The 15,172-nt window shown below is 37.8% G+C and overlaps 1 protein-coding gene and 1 pseudogene across 1 annotated transcript in view; both read left to right on the top strand.

Annotated features, from left to right (window-relative positions):
* The window catches only part of Tenm1 (teneurin transmembrane protein 1), an 819,764-nt gene that overhangs the window by 337,717 nt on the left and 466,875 nt on the right, over positions 1-15,172 (top strand). The gene's annotated exons all lie outside the window — the stretch shown is intronic.
* LOC148117265 (Nuclear RNase P) lies at positions 10,682-10,872 on the top strand (annotated as a pseudogene).

The following is a 15,172-nucleotide window of genomic DNA, read 5'->3' as shown; positions in this document are numbered from 1 at the left end:
CCTAAAATAAATGGAAGGTAATGAGAGTTGAATCCTTCGGTCTGTTAAAGTTTCTGACTCTATTTATTCAAACAGCATTTTAAGCTTGTATTTCAAACATGGTTTATCAGAACAAACCCACCAAGCCTTTGATTTTGGTCTTTTTGTATAGGAAATTGATTCCAGTGGAAGAAAATTTCACAGAAGAATGTTTATTTAATTTATGCCACCTTAGTATCTCAATATACGTATTAATCTCTCCAAATCATAGGCTATTTCAAAATTGTATCATAAAAACCATAAAAAGCATCTTTGAAGGTTTAGATTGTTTTTCTATAATGATAGCTTACTTTGGTTTTAGTTAGAGCGTTATGATGTCATAGAAGGAAGGCGAAGACTATAATGGTTATCAGAGACTGGAAAATGGCACAAGGAGAGTAGAATAAGGATAGTTTGGGGGTAGAGACAGAGAGTTGACTAAGAGAAAAAGGTTTTTTAATATTCTATAACACAGTAGAATTAACTATGACTGAAAACCTGGAATTGTATATTTTGAATCTGCTAGTCCAGAGCATTTTGAAGGTTCTAAACATAAAGGAATGATAAATTGTTGGGGTTATATATATGGTAGTTACCTTGATCTTATCACGATACATTATATATACAAACTGAAATAATAGACTGTATCCCATAAATGTGTGATTATCGTGTTATTACTTTTCAAAATTCTTCAGAAGAAATTTTTAAGGTATAATTGAAAAATGCTAAGCACAAATATTTGGAATGTAGGTTTCAAATTAGAATATCAAAACTGTGAAATAGCAAATACATTTATACCTACTTGTGGACATTATCAATTTTAGTTAATGAAAAACACCTTCAAATAATAATGATGAAAATTATATTAAAACACTATAAAACCATTGAATTAACTAATCTCTTTTATTTATGGATGCTGACTAATATTCAGTTTGCAATTTGAAATATTATTTAAATGTTTATTTGCCAAAATAATCATTTTAATCCAAGTCCACCTACCCAAGGCATAAAGTAGTATAGCTGGAATATTTTCACCTTCCCTTGAGTTGGTTTATACTTTTGTCAAAAGTTAACTTTTTTATTACTTTGACAACCATTCTTTAAAATTACATGTTTTTCGCTGCTCTTCCTAACAAAAATTTAGATTGTTAAGTTAAATTGACTTTAGAGTTTTAGACTCATTCTCCTTATAATGCTTATAAATGTATTTTCTGTTGTCTTTCAATAGTCTTTTATAATTTGCATGATATTTTAATATCTTGAGATCAGGAGAATGAGACTTCACATATTCTATTCTTCTTATCCCTAACGGCAATGCAGTAATAAATCTTCTCTCTTATATGACCATTATCAACCAAAAACATTTCACCTCCATTTTTCTGTAGATAACCCATCTAAACATCTTACACCTTGGTCAGGGAAACAATGATCACTCCTTCTATTCTACTTCCTCAGCTAACTTACACTACTTTTACTCCTTTTTTTTCATTTCTTTTTTGGGATTTCAAGACAGGGTTTCTTTGTGTAGGTCTAACTGTCCCGGAACTCACTCTTTAGACCTGGCTACCCTCAAACTCACAGAGATCCACCTGCCTCTGCTCCGAAGTTCTGGGATTAAAGGTGTGTGCCACCACTGCCTGGCCTCCTTTACCAGTCCACTCTACTTTCATTGAGCTCTTCATAAGGTCATATTTATCATATGTGTTTTAGAATTTTTCATACTTTCTTTTTAACCTTTGACACCTTTACATTCCATCAACTTGCTAATCAAATGTGGATTAGTGTCTCTTGTTGCTTTTATCCTCTCTCCCATTGCCCCCAAGCAAATCACATACTTCACTGGTGCCCAGGCACTATACCCAATTTTATTCAAATCTTAAGACTGTTTGTTTGTTGCCTTTATTCCATTCTAGCTTCATTCTTCCTGCTCTGATGGGATACTGGCAGAAGAACAGAGAGAGCAGAAAATATTGTTTCTTATCTCATACAGAAAATGCAGGCCATCAATAATGACGTTTTCCCAATTTCTGCCATCCTACTGTTAACATACTTGTAATTTTGTACTTAAATTTACAACGGATTTTGAAGTTAGAAGCATTGTTATCTCTTTTCCTTAGCAATTCTTCCATGCTGTTCCCACCTCCCTTGAATGTTACATTTTCATTGCTCTGTTATTTGCCCAGTATTGAATCTTCCATTGATTACAGACACTTCCTCCATTATCATTCCATTCTCATTCTTCATGAACTGCTCTCTTTCACCTCTTTATTTACACGTGACTTAAATATTTAAGGATTCCAATCACCATACTACGGAACATCCTAACCTCATGTCCTCTAGCTACACAATTACTAGTCGCTCTGCTTTGTTGCTTTCATGTTTCAGTTTGGTCCCTTGTCACAGTCTAACTTCACTGGCTTATTTTTCATAGTCATTATTTCCCTTCCCCACTAGAATAAAAACTTCCACAGGGCAGGATTTGTTTATGAATTCTTATTATCTAGAACCATATTTGACATACTATAAAAGAAATATATTTACTGAAGTAGACTATAATTTGTCTCCTATTTTCTATTACTCCAATGCAATTATAAAGAACACGCACATCAGGGCTACATTCTGGTACTAGTTAGTGTGATTGGTTAAGAAAAAAGAATAATTTCTCTAAGCTCTCTAGCTTTTCAGACTCCTTCCTCAGTGTCTCTCTATCAGTCTACATTTTAAAAATGTGTTAGTCTTCTCAATAGAACTGACCTTAGGTCATTTTTCTTGCATTTATAAATAATTTCTGAGAAATTGTATATATATATATTATATTTCTAAGCACTTCAATGAATTTCTAATATAAAGCGCAGATGCCACTTTCTCCCAGAATATTTTCTAACGGACCATCACTCATCTATTGGAGAATGCTGCTCTTCAAACATAACACCAATTAAATGCCTTACTTTCTTCTAAATGTCTTGTATATAGTGGCACAGACATCTACTATACTTTCCATAACAGATATTTTTAACATGTTCTAAGCTTTTTCTTCTCTCCTGCCTCCACCGTTGTGCTAACTTCCACAAATCCATTTCCAAACTCCATTTCTGATGCACTCATTTTTCCTCCATTACTCCCACTTTCCTCTTACATCTACCCATATTGATTTTCACATAAGGTGTAAAAATAGTCATCTAAGTGGTTTATCTACCTTCATGTATTATCAAATTCAAATTTTAATATATAATATTGCTGTACCAGGCTGTTTCTTTTGGGTCACTAACCAGCTCCCAAATCATGACACAGAGACTTATTATTAGTTTTAAATGCTCAGCCTAGCTTAGACATGTTTCTGGCTCGCTATTTTAACTTAAGTTAACCTGTTTCTCTTTATCCACCATTTGCCTCAGGACTTTTTACTTTGCTTTCCTTCTGTCGTATGTTCATTGCTTCTCCTATCTATCTGTCTGGTGGCTGTCTGGATTCTTACCCCAGACATGATCCTTATTCTCTCCTCCTTCTCCTCTCGTTCTGCTTATTAAGCCTAGATTTCTCCTCCTACTTGTTCTCTCGACCGGCAAACCCTGCCTCTCCTTTTTCTGCCTACCTAATGGCCATTCAGCTTTTTATTAGATCAATAGGTGCCTTAGTCAGGTGAAATAAATTCAACACATCTATATATAATTAAACAAATATAGCATAAACAAAAGCAACACACCTTTACACAGTTAAAGTAATATCCTACAGCATAATCAAATGTAAGACACTTTACCTAATTAAAATAATATCCCACAACATATTGTACCAGAAAATTAATACAAATAGCTTTATTGCCAGTTCCTATGACTAGTACACTACTCATTAAGCCCCATTCAACAAGCCATAGAATCTAGCCTAGACCTGCTTCAACCTCTTAAACTCTACAGGCACACTCATTTACTTATTTTTCCCTCAAGCACACCAAACTGTTTCTCAACATGAAAAATGCATTTCATTTTACCAAAATTATAGTTTCCTTCATCATACTTCTTGGAAAATTTCTAAGAACTTTGCAAGCCAATTCAATACCAGCTATTCTACAGACATTCTTCTAGTCTCATACAGTAAGTCACTATGATCTTCGATCATCAAACATTTTGTGTCCTACATATCTAGTAAACTATGTTTACATTGTGCCTTAGAAATGTTGCTAGGTACCTGTCTTTTTCAACAGATTATGAATTTGCAGATCACACGTCAGAATTGGCAAGATGAGGAGACAAAGCACACATTTAAAAGAATAAGTAGTGTCAGTGGTGGGTATAATAGGGTAGCCATCACATGACTGAAATGAAGTAAGAATAATAAAAGCAAAATACATTTGCTTCTTGAGTATGGATAGTTAAGATTTAAAGAGAATGTGGCTATGAAAGATGAATGTATGTTTGATAAATAAAATATCAAGAAAGAATTATATTACTTGAGAATTATGTTATGGGCAAATAAATAAAAACAATTAGACTAGACCATATAGTCATATTGTGCATTGGGACAGGGAGATTTGGGCTTGATTGTAAGTTTTCTGCTGGTTATGACACCATTATTGTGTTCTATATGTATGTGCATATATAAACATACCTCTTAGATAATAGATATTTTGATGAATCAAAATGAGAATGTAACTATTCTCACCTTAAAATTACAATGACTACGATAAAAATGCTCTGAGAATGTATTTGCTTTAGTGCTGGGCACACCTTTAGTTCCTGCACTAGGGAGGCAGAGGTAGGTGGATCTCTGTTAGTTTGAGGCCAGCCTGGTTTACAGAGTTCCAGGACAGTCAGAGCTGTTACACAAAGAAGCCTGTCTCAAAAACAAGTAAAATAAGATTTAAAAGGATGTATCTAGCTTTTCTCTTCTTCTTAATTAGTTTAAAGTATTGCTCCCAGAATATACTTAGCACCTTTAGATCATAAGGTCCAGTATAGAGGATGTACTGTTTCGGATGGTACACCAGAATGAAGAGTTCATTGCTGAAATATGGCCCCAAGTTTTGCCTACTAAAATGAAGAGGAATAAAAACAGTGTGCATTCGCTTCTGCAATTTGAGGAGCTAGTCATGGCTGTAGCACTAGAAGTCCTTTTTTCTCTGTGGTTGTCTCTTTATTTAGAAGTTTACATTAATTAAACTTGATTCTCCTAGTGTTTGAATGGAAATTCTAAATGCCTGTAGTAAGAAAAATCACAAACTATAAAATCAGCCAAAATACACATTCTTAAAGAGTCAACACAGTTGGTAGTGATATTTCCTAATGCTCCTTTGTCCTACTGTTCTTGCTTTTTCTGTACTGCTTTTGTTCCTAATTATTATCTGTTGAGATTAGTGGTTTGCCCTTTGCTTTCTGGCATGACACATTGTACAAATGTTTTGTGGTGGGACTTTAATTTGTTCATGATGACACTGTTTCTGCCTTTGCCCATGGGAAAAATAAAATTGAGTCATTCTTCCTCTGGCCTTCTTCAGCTACATACCCTGTCAGTACGATGTTTATCTCAACTTGCCTATTGATGATCACATTGATTGTGGTGTATCCTAGTGTGCATCTCAGTGCTTCTGGCTCTTTACTTTTGTAGAGTTCACTTCCTTTAAAAGAAATCCTAGAAGAAATTGTAAACATCACAGAGAGATACTAAAGGATAAGACTGCCCCTAACATTGGTTAGAACCACTACTGGATTAGGATGCAATTCAGAGGAAGTTGTGTGAATGACAGATCAAAAAATCTGTGTGGCAATCAGTCACATGCTAGCCAAGCCTAGATTGCAGTAATGAGATATGTTTGTGTGTTTTAAATTCTTTGAAAAGTAAGTACTATAAAATGCAATATATTTGCAGAGAAGAAAAGTAACTTTAAAACTACTACCTTTGCATGGATGTTCAGTCTGTCAACTTTTGTCATCTGTGATTTTTAAAGGGTTTTCTGAAACAGAAGTGAGACTTCCAACATAGATTTATTTTTCAGTTTTACAGTCTATTAAGCATAAGCTCTGACTATGAATTTTGACCTATTTGACAAGCTACTTTTATCATATTTTTTAATCCATTGCATATACAGTAAATTTTTATAAGACTAGTGCCCAAGAGTTTAGTAACAGTTGTGTGAGACGAAAGGTATTTCCTTGTATATCTTTGGTGGTATTGAAGTATGAGGTTAAAACCAAAAAAAGGGTGGGGGGAAGCCAGGCAGTGGTGGTGCACACCTTCAATCCCAACACTTGGGAGGCAGAGGCAGGTGAATCTCTGTGAGTTCAAAGTCATTTTGGTCTACAAGAGCTAGTTCCAGGAAAGCCAGGGCTGTTACACAGAGAAACTCTGTCTCAAAAAACAAAAAAAGTATGAGGTCAGTGACATAGAGATCTGATTACATGCTTTCTCTTTCCTTCCATGAAAACATAAACATTAGTTAGAATGAGATACATACATACATACATATATACATACATATATTGAATATGAATATAAAAATATATTGCCATATAGCAAATTACTACAAATTTTAGAAATTAAAAACAGCAACTTAATATTCTCAAGTTACTCTGAGTCCAGGATCCGAACACATAAAACTGAGTTCTCTTCTTGGAGTCTCAACTAGAAAATAATCATGAAAAAAACATGGCCTGGGTTCTTTTCTAATGACTCTCTTCAGTGTGTATATGGTTGTTGACAGATTTCAATTCTTTTGATTATAAGACGAAACTTCTATTTTCTTCCTGGTCACTAGCCAAAGGTCACTGTCAGGTACTAGAAGTAGTTCTCTAATCTTTGTTATATTGTGTTCCCTATAAGCTCACTCATAGCACGGCATTTTCAAAGTCATCATTCCTGACACTCAGAGGAACAGAGACAAAAAGATACAGACATAGAGAGATGAACGTAGACACGTATGAAGAGACAGGAAACAGGATAAGGGGGGAGAGACAGAGAGAAAGAGAGACGGAGAGACAGAATAAGAAAGAGAGAAAGACAAGGGAGGACAGGAGAGAGGGTTGGAATCAATTACATGCTAATAAAATTAATCGTATAGATGTGTAGAATAAAATGCAGGAATAAAGAATTTTACCATATACTATTAATTATGAGTAAGTCAAACATTACCCCATGCACATAAAATGACAAGATTATATAATGACATAAACATTGGACCATCTGAGGTCCCATGTGTTACGGTACTCAAAGAAATAAGACACAATTCACTAGCCTAAAGCCTAAATGAATTAATGAGTATGATCCTTTGATATTTATTTAAAATGCCTAATGTGAGCAAAATATAAATTGTTTCATATATTATTTTTGAGTGTATACTTTTATAAAGTAATTTTTAGAGATTATAGATAGAGTCTCTTCACTTGAAAATTATCAGTTGTGCAAGTAATTCATAATCATATGCTTATTATAAAAACAATTATAACCTAGAACTGTGTAAAGTAAAACTGTCCTTTCTGCTTCACTCCTACCTGCCATAGCACGTTTCTCTATCTAGAAATTTATCAGCGATAACAGTTAATTTAGCTTTCTATAATATTTTGATAATGAAAATGAGATTATGCTTGATATGTTGCCCTGTAGCTATATTTCTCAAGACATTGCATTTGGTAGTTATTTCAAATCTCTTTTTTGCAACTTTTGATCTTCTGCTTGTTTGGATCATTATATGATTCTTTATTTTTACTTTAATGAACTCGGTGTACATATATATGTACATACATAAAGTGGAAATGTTTGTTTATTTTATTTATCTCTTATATAGTATAGTTCATATTATATACATACTATTTATAATATATTATATTGCACATTTGTTATATTGATAAATAAATAAATGAAATGTACCTGATATTTAGATACTATAACAATATCCTCTAAAACAATAATTTGTATTTGAAAACCTACTGCCAGTATTGTGAATGAATGCTCTTTCTCTCCACTCCATATTTTCTTCTCTAAAATGCGTTCCTGTTAGAAACCCAGTGGGGAGACACAATAGAAGTTAGTAAACATGGGAATGAATGAGAGAGAGTAAAAGAGAGAGAGATAAAGACAGAGGAGAGAGATAGAGAGAGTGAACACATTGGAAAGTATAGACATAGGCAGTGTCCATTTAGTTAACCACAGAAAATATAGGTTCATTAAGAGTTTTAAAAAAACCCTACACCAAAAAGAAGCCGTTTTTCATGGTCTATAAAATTAGAGCACTCTTTTTAATTCAACCCACATTTTATACACATACTTACATGTAAGTAGAGGATAATGATAAGTAAGAGAAAGTGAATAGCTTGCTCAGAGAATGAACATTCTGGAACTCTAAAACATACCATGGAATGTTAGTAATGCATGTTATTAACTCAATGACTCTGAGAGTCCTTCTTCAAAGCCATTTCTAAATCACCTCTCATTACATAATTAGAGGTCTCTTAAAACAAGTAAAATAGATCTATAAACAAGGTTGTCTACTAGAGTGCTAGAAAGCCTGCTGAGAGCTTTCACATAAAAATGTCACAATTTGTAGCTACCCTCCCCCCAAAAGATATAGAATTTCTTTGATAATATATAATGACATCAAATGATATTTTAGATGGCATTGCTGGAGCTCCATGAAGATTTTCAAAAATTTTCTGATTACAAAATTTCCTCAGAATTTCAAGGCTGATATCTAAATATCATGATTTGTTCAGACTTGCATTTCTTCTTCATCCTTATGAAACTAAATATGAATGCTACGGAAATACTCAATTTTCTCCAATTTTTGATACATATGTTCTTTCTTGTTTTTTCCCTCTTTTGAATGAGAATATATAGAAAGAAAACAGCAAGCAAATAAACCTTACTCCATGCCTTTCTGTATTACAAACAAACTTTCAGTTAATTATGTCTATAATTTGAGGATTAATGATATAAAGTAGAAATCGTGGCTTAGTTCTATTGGTTTAATCACCTGACTTACAACTCCAATGCAGAAATTACCATCACACTGTTCCTGTTCTTCTAATGCTTAAAGCTCCTGATTACACAACATTGGCCAACAGTATTTTGAAGGACTATTTTTTTGTGCATGATCAACTTTCAAAGCAATGGTTAAATAAAATGTATAACATTTCTTAAGTTTGTAAGTAAATCATTGCTTGAAATATGTTTTTATCTCCCAAGTTATTTTACAGTGAAGAGCTACTTTTTGACTACCTTCTTCAATCATCAAACAAAAACAGCACAATTAATATGCTTAAGAGCTGAGTCTAACCATTTCTCTTCTTTTTCAAATTTATTTTTTAAAACAATCTCTCTCTTCCGTTGTTGGGAGCCACCTGGAGGCACAGGTGGTCCTGCAGTTTGGAGGTAGCCACGTGGGGCTGAGCACCCCTGCCTGCACCCTTGCCTGCACATGCTCAGACCAGCAGAGTGGCATTGACCAATCGGGACAGCGTTCAGGCTGCTCCGCCGTTTAAAAGCAGCTGCCTCGGGGCCCAACGCTCTCTCTCTAAGCTTTCTCTCGTCCCTGCTCTATCGTCCCTTCCCCCAATTTTCCTCAAGGGAATGCTCCAAATAAAGATGTGACCAGAGAAGGAATTCTCGTTTTTGGTGGGGTTCATTCCTGCTGGACAGGATGGCGCCCCGCAACTGGTGCTCGAAACCCCGGACGCTGAGGGACCCTGACAACTACGCCGGGGGACCCTGAGAAAGCCCGGGAGAAAAAGCCAAGATCAGACACCAGCACAGAGAGCCTTGAATTTCAGAACTCTGAGAACATGGAGCGGTGAGTGACGTCGGTTGAAATCCCCAGAAAGGGGAGGAAAAGAAATGTAAAAAGGAATTTCAAAGGATAGGCCTAAATAGAAAAAAAAATACAAAAAAAAAAAAAAAAAAAAAAAAAAAAAAAAAATCAAAGTTAAGGTATCTGAAAGAAGGTACAGAAAGCAACGGGGAAGAAAAATCCCTTAAGTTCAGTGCAGGAGGAATGTAAACAGCAGCAAAAAAGGCGAGGTAACTAAGGCGGGACTTTGAGGACGATGGGGTACGGGAGACCGCGGCTTCCGCTCCCTTTCCGTCCACCTGCGTACTCGCTGTTAGAGACTGGAGGCAACAGTCTCGTAGGGAGGCGAGTTGATCGTGTTCTAAGACTGCCTTCCCTGTTCTTAAAGAGCCACAGAGCTTTTGGAGGTGATTTTCGCCTAATTTTGTTAAGAGAGCTCAGTCTCTGGCTCTCACGTACAAAAAACTTTAATTTTTGACTGAGAAAGACAAGCTGCTTGATCGTGCTGAGAGTGCTGGCGGCAGCCGGCCCGCCTTTGAGCGGTAATGCCTGATTAGAAACACGGAAGTGGGCCAGGCACGGTGGTGCACACCTTTAATCCCAGCTACTCAGGAGGGAGACGCAAAATTGCACTCTCCAGTGCTAGCTCGTTCGGGAGGCGTGGCCATGCTAACCAGTTGCTGGCGGGAAATTTGCTGGAGTCCTCAGAGGCCTGCGAATAGCCAGGTCGCGGGCAGGCTAAAGTCCGTGTGACATCAGAGGCTATATGTCCCGGCCTTCTGGCGGGGCTATGGTTTTTGGAGGACTTTTTCAGCACCTGAGCGGACTCGCCTGACTGAGGCGGAAGCTGCGTGGTGAGCAGCGGCGCCATAGAAGGCAAAGAGGAGCTGAATCGGCTCTGCGGAAAAACTGTGTTTCCATAGCAACATGGGCGAGCGGGGAGGTGAGTTCCCAGAGAACGGGGCTCTGCGCGCGGGCGGACCGGGCAGGAGAAGCCCCTCCACGGGTGGGCGGATGCCCCCCCCTCGCCGGAGCTTGGAAAAGGCTCACAGCCGGCGGTGCGAGTTCATTGCCTGAGGTGAAACGGCGAGCCCGCGCACGGCCCGGGGCGGAGCCATGCCTTTGGGCCATGCGGAGCGCGCCATTATGGGCTTCAGAGGCGGAGCTGTGGCAGCCGCCGCTGTCCGCTGCTGCTGCCGCCCTCAGCCAAGGTCGCCAAAAATTCAGTCAGATAAAAACATTTGTCACCAAGAATTCAGTCAGATAAAAACATTTATCCCCCAAACATCGCCCCTTTGTCAGCAGGAAGTAGCCAGATGATCGACGTCCATTCTCCCTCAAAGAACTGGTCCTAATTATCATAATAAAGGCGCGTCAACCCGGTTATCATTACCTATTGCCCCTGGCAACGGATGAAATAAACAATGTTACCTAGAGGTTTTTCCATCTGAATAGGGGAGCTGGAGAGATGGCTCAGAGGTTAGGAGCACTGACTGCTCTTCCAAAGGTCCTAAGTTCAATTCCCAGTGACAACTGCTTTGGTTTTTAAACAATAGAGGGGGACTACACTACCAGTGACAGCTTCCCCCAGAGAAAGGATTTCTCTTGCATTCTTTACACTTAATTTTTAATTCAAAATTTTGCTGGTACAGGCAAACAAGATTTGCTTTTTGAAACAGAGACCTGCAAATCTCTAAGTTCAAAACCAGCCTACTTCCAGTACTGATTGTGCTGAATTTTTACACTGAGAGTTTTTAATACTCTTAAATGTTAATTTGGGAGGAGAGTTTTGTTTATGTTTTTCTAGGAATGCTGACATACATCTGGATGCCAGCGAGACCGACCAGAGAGATAAAGAAGATGACCCAATGGATGCTGAGTGTCCTGCTGTAAAAGATTCGTGCGGAGACAGCAGAGATGACCTTCTGGGCGGTGTCAAGAGCAGCTGTTTCACACCATCGACTTGAGCAACACCCTGTGCAACCTCTTATCTCTGACTCTATTTTGCCTTTTCCCTCCTTGGGGATGGGTGGGAGCAGATATCCTTGGCATGCTGCGTCTAGGTGGGGACCAGATTGGAAAATAGTTTTGCCTTATTGCTCTTAAAGACAATAATTAGGGGGAGATGTTGGGAGCCACCTGGAGGCACAGGTGGTCCTGCAGTTTGGAGGTAGCCACGTGGGGCTGAGCACCCCTGCCTGCACCCTTGCCTGCACATGCTCAGACCAGCAGAGTGGCATTGACCAATCGGGACAGCGTTCAGGCTGCTCCGCCGTTTAAAAGCAGCTGCCTCGGGGCCCAACGCTCTCTCTCTAAGCTTTCTCTCGTCCCTGCTCTATCGTCCCTTCCCCCAATTTTCCTCAAGGGAATGCTCCAAATAAAGATGTGACCAGAGAAGGAATTCTCGTTTTTGGTGGGGTTCATTCCTGCTGGACAGGATGGCGCCCCGCATTCCGTCATCCCACTTCTCCCACCTCCTCCCCATCCTACCTGCCATCCACTCCTCAGAGAGGGTGAAGCCTCTCATGGACTCAACAAAGTCTGTCATATCACTTGAGGCAGAAACAAGCCCCCCCCCCCAACATCTAAGCTGAGCAAGGTATCGCTTCTTAGGGAATGGGCTCTAAAGAGCCAATTCGTGTACTAGGGATAAATACTGGTTTCACTGCTAGTGGTCACACCAACTGCCCATGCCACAAAATTATCACCCTTACTCAGAGGACCTTATTCAGTCTTATACTGGTTTCTCTGCTGTTAATCCAGGGTCAGTGAGCTCCTACTAACTCAAGTCAGCTATTTCTGTGGGTATCCCCATCATGGTCTTGACCCCTTTGCCCTTAATGTCGCTTTTTCCCCTCTGTGACTGGACTCCAGGAGTTTGGCCCAGTGCTTAGCTGTGGATCTCTGCATCTGCTTCCACTAGTTGCTGGATGAAGGTTCTATGATGACAATTAAGGTAGTTACAGAGCAAGTGCAGTTAAAGTACCCTTTCCACTATTGCTTAGATTCTTAGCTGGGGTCATCCTGGTGGTTTCCTAGGAGTTTCCCTAGTGGCAGTTTCTCCCTAAGCCCACAATGACTCCCTCTTTCAAGGTATTTCTTTCCTTGCTCTCCCTCACTGTCCTTTACCCAACTCGATCTTCTTGATTTCTCATGTTTTCCTCCCTGCTCCCCTTCTGCCCTCAAACTCTCCTCCTCCCCTCCCCACTCCCCTATCACCATCCATCCTCTCCCCATGCTTCCAATTTACTAAGGAGATCTTGTCTACTTCCCATTCCTGGGGAAATACATGTATGTCTGTCCTAGATTTCTCTTTCTTTCCTGTCTGTGGTTGTGAACTGTAGGCTGGTTATCCTTTGTTTTATGTCTAATATCCACTTATGAGTGAGTATATACTGTCCTTGACTTTCTGTGTCTGGGTTATTTCACTCAGGATTTTTTTCTATGTTCATCCATTTGCCTGCAAATTTCAAGATGTCATTGTTTTGTTTTTTTTTCCCCCACTGACTGGTAATCCATTGTATAAATGTACAATATTTCTTTTATCCATTTTTAAGCTGAGGAGTATCTAGGTTGTTTCCTGATCCTGGTTATTACAAATAATGCTGCTATGAACATAGCTGAGTAAATGTCCTGTGGTCTGCATCCTTTGGGTATACACCCAAGAGTGGTATTGCTGGGTCTTGGGGTAGATTGATTCCCAATTTTTGAGAAATTGCCATGCTGATTTACAAATGGTTGTACAAGTTTACACTCCCACCAGGAATGGAGGTGTGTTTGCCTTACTCCACATCTTCTCCAGCATAAGCTGTCATTAGTGTTTTTGAACTTAACCATTCATACTGGTGTAAGGTGGTATCTCAGAATCGTTTTGATTTGCATTTCCCTGATAACTAAGGATGTTCCTTAAGTGCCTTTCAGTCATTAGAGATTGCCCTCTTGAGAATTCTCTATTTAGATCTGTATCCCATTTTTAGTTGGAATTTTTGATATTTTTATTTGAGACTAGAAGCTTCTGTTAGGCAAAGGACACAATCAACAAGACAAGACTGCAACTTACAAAATGGGAAAAAAATCTTCACTTACCCCACTTCAGACAGAGGACTGAAGTGTCTAAAATATACAAAGAACTCAAGAAAGTAGGTATCAAAAACCATTTTCCTTCTTAGTGATTGGTAATATTATTAGCAGTTTAAGTTAATAATGAGACCTCTTTACAAATAGGTTTAACACAAACCTCCCCAAATTTATTTATATACCAAATTATTTTATTTAAAAACACTAACCTTCTCTCGTATTAGGAAATGTTGGTTTAGATACATCATCTTTAATAGCAGCGTTATTGAACTGTACAATTTTTATTTTAGCATTTGCCATGGTAATTTCACATCATTACTTTTAATCCATTTCTTGAAATTAATTCCTTCTACAACTTCAATTATGTCTCAAAAAATTTAAGTATATCTATCTGGCAAACCAGGAACAGATTTACTTATAAAAGTATACCATGAAAAAATTAATAATTTAAAGACAGTGGAATTAATTATGCAGTGAGGGGGTAATTCTCAATAACCACATCTCTTTTCAAAGGATTATTTTATTCATGTTTAATAAAAATGCAGCTCTCAGAAGATGGCATTTGATAAACCCTTTTCTTTGAATTAATTTATTTTCCTGTTCTCATTGTTAACTATGCTTATGAAAGATAATCCAAGGATACCACAGGAAGTAGATAACGAAATACTATGGCGTCACCTTCATCCAGTTGATGCACTGATAACTGTGACTGAATATTGTAGGAAACTTAAAGAAAAACAAAATAAAAAAGGAAATCACTGTCACATAGAAGTATCATTTTAGACGCTGAACCCTTATAAATTGTATTGATAGGAAACCTGCACCTGAGCCACAGTGAATCACGTCCCTTGAATTATATTTAATGGCAATTGGAAGTATCCTTGGTCCTTATGTTTTTATTGTATGGCATGTTTTTGTGGCTCAGCTTAGAAAACCAAGTTTATTGGGAAATAAATTTTCAGTGTTTCATATGTTGTCTTTAAAGAAACAGTAGTCACCGCCTGCCGCTTGTCACCCACTGATGGCATTTTTCTTCCCAATCAAAAAAGCAGGTCAGCAATTTCCTAGCAGGACAAAAGGACACTTTTCCCTATGCACTGTATCGTGGGTAAGACTTACACCTAGTAGGACACAGGGCATATATTTTCTAATGTTCTAGGCTACTTCCTCCAAGAAAGAAAAAAAGAACATATATATTATTTTTACAAGGTCTGAAATATGTAGTACCCTTTCCTTTAGCTATGAATATATGTTCTGTGAAAGCTATAGACATAGCTAAGTTATATATTTACAAAAAATAGTTACTCA

Source organism: Myodes glareolus, chromosome X (assembly GCF_982192425.1).
Source record: "Myodes glareolus chromosome X, mMyoGla1.1, whole genome shotgun sequence".
Classification (NCBI taxonomy): Eukaryota; Metazoa; Chordata; class Mammalia; order Rodentia; family Cricetidae; genus Myodes; species Myodes glareolus.
This window is presented reverse-complemented; position numbering and strand designations above follow the sequence as displayed.